We start from the raw sequence: 7,245 nt of genomic DNA, 5'->3' as shown, positions 1-7,245 counted from the left end.
ATTTCTTTTCCTAAAATGGGACTATTTAAACAATTTACTTCCTCCTCTGTTAATCTGGACAACCTATATTTTTGTAGGTATTCTTCCATTTCATTTAGTTTATCAAATTTATTGGCATAAAGTTGGGCAAAGGAACTCCAAATTATTGCTCTACTTTCCTCTTCATTAGTGGAAAGTTTTTTTCATAAAACCAACTCTTAGTTTTGTTAATTCATAGTTTGTTTGTTTGTTTTTACTTTCAATTTTATTAATCTCTCCTTTTATTTTTAGAATTTTAAGTTTGGTATTTGATTGGGGGGTTTTAATTTGCTCTTTTTCTAGCTTTTTAGTTGCAAGCTCAATTCATTCTTTCTTCTTCTTTCCTCCTCTTCCTCCTCCCCTTCCTCCCCCTCCTCCTCCTATTTTACCTTCTGATTCTACTACATCAGGGCAGTTCTTTTTGATGATTTCCTGGAAAATGGTGTCTAAGCTTTTTTTTTTTTTCATCATGGTTTTCAGGGAGTCCTTATAATCCTTAGATTGTCTCTCCTAGATCTATTTTCCAGGTCAGTTGTTTTCCCAAGTAGGTATTTTACATTTTTTTCTATTTTTTCTTTTTTTTGGTTTTGCTTGACTGATTCTTGATATCTCAAGTCATTCATTTCCATTTCTTCAGTTCTGATTTTTAGTGAATTATTTTCTTCATTTACTTTTTTTACTTCTTTTTGTATTTATCCAATTGAGTTTTTAAATGAGTTGTTTTGTTCTATGAAATTTTTTTTCCATTTCACAAATTCTGTTTTCCTGGGAATTATTAACCTTTTCCATTTCACAAATTCTGTCTTTCAGGGAATGGTTTTCTTTTTTTTTTATTTTGTAAAATCTATCTTTTAATAGTTATATATGCCTTTTCCAAGCCCTCTTGCAGAGTTTTCCTTTCCCCATTTTTCTTCTAGTTCTCTTTTGAGATCCTTTTAAATTTCTTCTAGGAGAGCCTTGTGTGGTGGGGATCAGGTTATATTACCTTTTGGGGCTTCAACTGGAGACAAGCTGCTTTTAGTCTCCTCAGGGTTTGAAACCTATTCTTCTCTTTCTCCATAGAAACTATCTATGGTTAGACATTCTCTTTGCCTTCTTACTCATTTAAAAAAAAAAAAATTAGAATCTGCTTTTAGGACCAGGGAGGTTTTCCAAGCTCTCTACAGCAAAGCAGCCTTGGCTGCAATAGGTTGTGCTGACTCATTCCCAGTGCCTAGTGGGCGTGGCCAGGTCTGGTGAAACTCTAGCATTTTAGAGTTCACTATTTACTTTTTGCATTTGTGTTGAATGTTTTATAACTTCTCTGCTTAACTACTGGCTTACAACCAGGGCAGAGTGGCCAACATTGGTGTAGATTCCTCTTTGTAGATTCTCCACAGCACAGTGTCTACGCTGCCCACAGAAACTGCACCCTGCCCCAGGTCTGCACAGAATGCACTGGCTTCCTGCCTGCCTGTGCCTGGCCACCTCCTCCCATGCCCCATTGAAACAGACCTTTTCTGGTAATCTTTGAAATTATCTTCTGCTGGTAATTTGCTGCACTCCCAATATTCGTGGATTCTACCAGTCCAGAGCTAATTCAGAGGCTGGATTTTGTAAGTAGTGTGAGGGTTGTAGGAGAAGGTCAGAAAAAAATGTGTGTCCTCTCCACCATCTTGGCTCTGCCCCTAGATTATTCTTTTGTTTTCTGCTATGCATTTCTTTATTCTTTTTCTCCTTTCACAACTCCCACCTGATTTACTTCCCCCAAGCAGGCTACAGTTAAACATGGATATATTTCTGTATACACACACACACACACATACACATTGCTACATATACACACATATGTGCTTATATATATATATAAATATATATATACACACACATATATACCTATGTTCATATATACACACACACATATATACATATTCATATACACATACATAGACATACATCTAAAAATATTAATATGGCAACTTATAATGTAGATTTCTCTCTTGATTGAACTTTTAAGTTTGACTTTGTCTGACATCAGTGATTACAGTGATTACAATGATTAGCCCTACTTTTTTTCCTATTAAATTCTACTCCTGATCATTGTTCTTATGTTTGCATATATCTCATTTCCTATTTCTGCTAACTCTTCTACTGTAGTTCTATTCCTCAACTTGTGTTGCTATTACTTAAATGCCTCATCCATCCACCATGGATTCCTTTCCCTTATCTTCTCCCCCTCTTTTCCCTCCTTCTTTATCACTTCCCATTAATCTTCATACCTTGTTCCTCTGCTGTAAAACTGCACCATACATATACATGATGTTTTTCAGAACAGAATATCAGAATTGATAATTTGATATTTAATTGGAGATTTTAAACTTATTCTTTTTCTTGCTTTCTTAGTTCCATGTTCAATTCATCAATCTCCTCTTTATTTATTCATGTAATCCTTTAAAGTTATAACATTTCATCCAAAAACTGCTTTGACTACATCCTATAAATTTTGCTATGTTATCTCAATTCTCTTGGGCAAAATTATTGTTTCAATAATTTATTGTTTGACGCCCTCGTTTTTTAGGGTTAGACTTTTAATTTATAATTAATTTTCAGTTTATCTTCCCCTGGCCTTTTATTGCATGTAATTTTTATTGCCTCATGATCTGAATATGATGAATAGATTATTTCTGCCTTTCTACATTTGATTCTGAGGTTTTTATGCCTTAATACATGGTTAATTTTTGTGTAGGTGCCATGTACTGCTGGGAAGAAGGTATATTTCTTTCTATCCCTGTAATGCTGAAGAAACTGAACAAGACAGAGATTACAGAGTATTCAATACAGAACTTATTAAATGGAGAGATTTACTGGGACCAAAGTATCCATGGTTGGTCCCAGGGCTGAACGAGACTATGAGACTATCATCTCAAAGAATCCAGCCCCAATGTCAGATACACAAGATTCTTTTATAGGGTAACAAGAACAATGACATAATGGGGGAGGTACCTGGATGGGGCTGACCTAATGGGGGGTGGCACTTAGGATAACATAAGGGGAAGTACTGGAGAGGCTCCTCATAATCTAATGATGTCTAAAATGGATAAAGACCTTTATCCCATCAAACATTAAAAGGGAATGGTTATAACCTAAAGTCTAAGATATAAGACCTTTATCCTAAAGTTAAAGGGAATGGTTATAACCTGAGGCAGAGTAACTGAATAGGACAATTAGGAAAACTGGCTCAGGACATTAAAAGAGAACTGTGGTACAACAAACCTATTCAGTTTTCTCCAGGGGTCTATCATATCTAAATTTTCTAAAATTTTATTACCTCCTTAACTTCTTTCTCGTCTATTTTGTGGTTAAATTTATCTAATTCTGAGAGGAGGAGGTTGAGGTCCTAAGGTTCCCAGTAGTATAGTTTAGTTGTGTATTTCTTCCTGTAACTGACTTAACTTCTCTGAGAATCTAGATGCTATACCACTTGGTGCATTTGTATTTAGTATTGATATTACTTCATTGTCTATGGTACCTTTTAGCAAGATGTAGTTTCCTTTCTTATCTCTTTTAATTAGACCTACTTTTGTCTTGCTTTTCTGAGAGCAGGATTGCAACCCCTGCTTTTTTTTTTTTTTTTTTTTTTTTTTTTTTAACTTCAGCTGAAGTTCTACCCTTTTGCCTATGTGTAACTATTTGGTTCAAATATGTTTCTTGTAAACAACATATTTTAAGATTCTGATTTTTAATCCACTCTGCTTTTTACTTCCATTTTATGGAAGAGTTCATTTCATTCATATTCACAGTTATGATTACTAACTGTGCATTTCCCTCCATCCAATTTTCTCCCATTTATACTTTTTTCTCTCTTTTTACCCTGTACTTCTTCACCAATGTTTTGTTTCTGACTATTCCTCTCTCAGTCTGCCCTCCCTTCTATTATCCTTTCTCAAGCCTTCTCTTACAGTCCTCCCTTCTATTCAACCCCCTCCCCTTTTCTTTCCCCTACTTCCCTATGAGGTAAGATAAATTTTTATATCCAACAGAATGTATATGTTATTCTCTCTTTGAGCCAAATCTAATGAGATAAGTTTCAGACAATGCTCATTTTCCTACCTTCTTTCCTTTTACTATAATAGGTCTTTTGTTTCTCTTCATGTGATTTAATTTACTCCATTTTACCTCCTATTTCCTCCTCCCAGTACAATTCTTTTTCTACCCCTTATTGTCTTTTTAATATCACTCACATCAAAATCAATTAATACTCACACTTCTTTCTATGTATACCCCTTTTAACTGCCCTAATAAAGATACAGCTCTCAAGAGTTAAAATATCTTCCCATCTAGAAATGTAAATAGTTTAACATTTAAGAAACATATTTTGTTTTGTTTTTTTCTTCCCTGTTTACTTTACCTTCTCTTGAATTTTGTATTTGAAGATCAAATTTTCTCTTTGGTTCTGGTCTTTTCATCAGAACTGAATGAAAATCTTTTTCATTGAAGTTTTAATGGGGGGAACCCTGAAGTTATGCTCTGACTTTGGGAGAATGCTTAAGAAACTCTCCTTGAAACTCTCTTGGGAGAAACCTACCCAGGGAATCAAGATAAAGTGGTTTCATTCTGTTATCTTGGTGGGACTAGTTGAGTCCAGGACCACTCCCTACTTAGTTCAAACTTAAAGAGATCTCATTTAGCTGGAGATCTAGATTTCTATTGATCCCTATTGAGCTGAAAATTGGCTCAAGACCACTCCTAGTAGGTGGTCTCATCTAGGCCTGGGGGCAGTGACAGCATTGAGGGAATCTCATTCTGTCTCAGATTTCCTAATAAAAATGGCAATTTTAAACTCATTTCTTGGCAGAGGACTTAAAAGCAGTACCATGCCAGGACAAGGGACCTCTCCTTGGCATAGCTGCCCACTGAGAAAATATGCTCTTTTCAGCATTAACCCCTCTTTATCTCTCTCACCTACTTCTCTGTCAGGTCCTGGCAGAGGCCCCAAGCAGGACCATGCCTTGTCAAGGAACCCCCTCTCATACCTTGGCATAGCTGCTTGCTAGGATCCTGCCCGCTGAGAAGAGACTTTATCTTTATCTTCTCAGTGTTAACACAATCCTGTTTATCTCTCTGACAGGATTTCTCTACACCCCTTGTTTATCTCTCTGCCAGAACTTTGTCACTTGGAAGTTAGCCTCCTAGCAAAAGCTGACTTCTCAGAGCCAATAAACTTTTTTTTTTTTTTTTTTTTTTTGCCAGTCTTAACTTTTTGGATTCATAAATTCTTTTACAAAGGATCTGCACAAACCAGAAGGGGTTCCCACAACTCTGCCCTGTGCCAAACCTCATCAGTTCCATTTCTTCCCTTTAAAGATTATGCTCAATTTTTCTGAGTAATTGATTTTTGGTTGCAGTCCAAGCTCCTTTGTCCTTCAGAATATCATACTCCAGGTCCTTTGATCATTTCATGAAGAAACTGCAAAATCCTGGATAATTTTGACAGTAGTTCCTCAATACTTGAATTGTTTCTTTCTGGCAGCCTACAGTATTTTCTCCTTGACTTTGAGATCCTGGAATTTAGCTACACTATTTCTTGGAGTTTTCCTTATGGAATCTCCTTCAGGCGGTGATCAATGTATCCTTTCAATGATTATTTCCCCCTCTGGTTCTTGTATATTACAGTAGTTTTCCTTGATGATTTCTTGAATGAGGCTCTCCAGACACTTTATCTGATCATAACTTTCAGGTAGTCCAATAATTCTTCAATTATCTCTTGTGGAACTATCTTGGAAATCGGCTGTTTTTCCAATGAGATACTTTAAATTTTCTTCTATTTTTTTCTTTTCTAATTTATTTGATTAATTCTTGATGTCTCAAAGAATCATTAGCTTCCACCTCTAATTTTCAGTTCTAATTTTTAAAGTATGATTTTTTTTTTTTTTTAGTTAACATTTATACCTCCTTTTTCATTTGGGTAATTCTACTTTTAAAAGTTTCTTTTTTCTTTTTTTCTTTTTTTTTTTTCATTTAGCCAATTGTATTTTTTAAAGAATTTTTCCTCAATTTTTGTTTTTTTTCCAAGCTAATGACTCTCTCTTGAATAACTCTCATTTCTTTTTCCAATTTGTCTTCTATTTCTCTTATTTGACTTTTTAAATCCTTTTTGAGCTCTTCCAATTGGGCTTGAGACCAATTAATATTCCCCTTTGAGGTTTTTACATGTAGGTATTTTGTCCTCTTATGAATTAGTGTTTTGCCATTTGGTATTGGCTAAGAAATAGACCAGCCGATCAATGGAACAGATTAGGTACAAAGGACAAAAAAGGATACAACTATAGCAATCTAGTGTTTGACAAACCCAAAGATACCAACATTTGGGATAAAAATTCATTATTTGAAAAAAAATGTTGGGAAAACTGGAAATTAGTATGGCAGAAATTAGATATGGATCCACACTTAACACCATATACCAAGATAAGATCAAAATAGGTCCATGATTTAGGCATAAAGAATGAGACCATAAATAGATTAGAGGAACAGAGGATAGTCTACCTCTCAGTCCTGTGGAAGAGGAAGGAATTTATGACCAGAGGAGAACTAGAGATCACTATTGATCACAAAATAAAAGATTTTGATTGCATCAAACTAAAAAGCTTCTGTACAAACAGAACTAATACAAACAAGATTAGAAAGGAAGTAACAAATTGGGAAAATATTTTTACAGTTAAAGGTTCTGATAAAGGCCTCATCTCCAAAATATATAAAGAACTGACCCTAATTTATAAGAAATAAAACCATTCTCCAATTGATAAATGGTCAAAAGATATGAACAAACAATTCTCAGATGATGAAATTGAAACTATATCCACTCATATGAAAGAGTGTTCCAAATCACTACTGATCAGAGAAATGCAAATTAAGACAACTCTGAGATACCACTACTCTTTTCAGATTGGCTAAGATGACAGGAAAAAATAATGATGAATGTTGGAGGGGATGTGGGAAAACTGGGACACTGATGCATTGTTGGTGGAGTTGTGAAAGAATCCAACCATTTTGGAGAGCAATTTGGAACTATGCCCAAAAAGTTATCAAACTGTGCATACCCTTTGATCCAGCTGTGCTACTATTGGGCTTATATCCCAAAGAAATACTAAAGAAGGGAAAGGGATTTGTATGTGCCAAAATGTTTGTGGCAGCTCTTTTCGTAGTGGCTAGAAAACTGGAAAATGAATGGATGTCCATCAATTGGAGAAT

This window comes from Sminthopsis crassicaudata, chromosome 2 (assembly GCF_048593235.1).
Source record: "Sminthopsis crassicaudata isolate SCR6 chromosome 2, ASM4859323v1, whole genome shotgun sequence".
In the NCBI taxonomy this organism is placed as follows: domain Eukaryota; kingdom Metazoa; phylum Chordata; class Mammalia; order Dasyuromorphia; family Dasyuridae; genus Sminthopsis; species Sminthopsis crassicaudata.
This window is presented reverse-complemented; position numbering follows the sequence as displayed.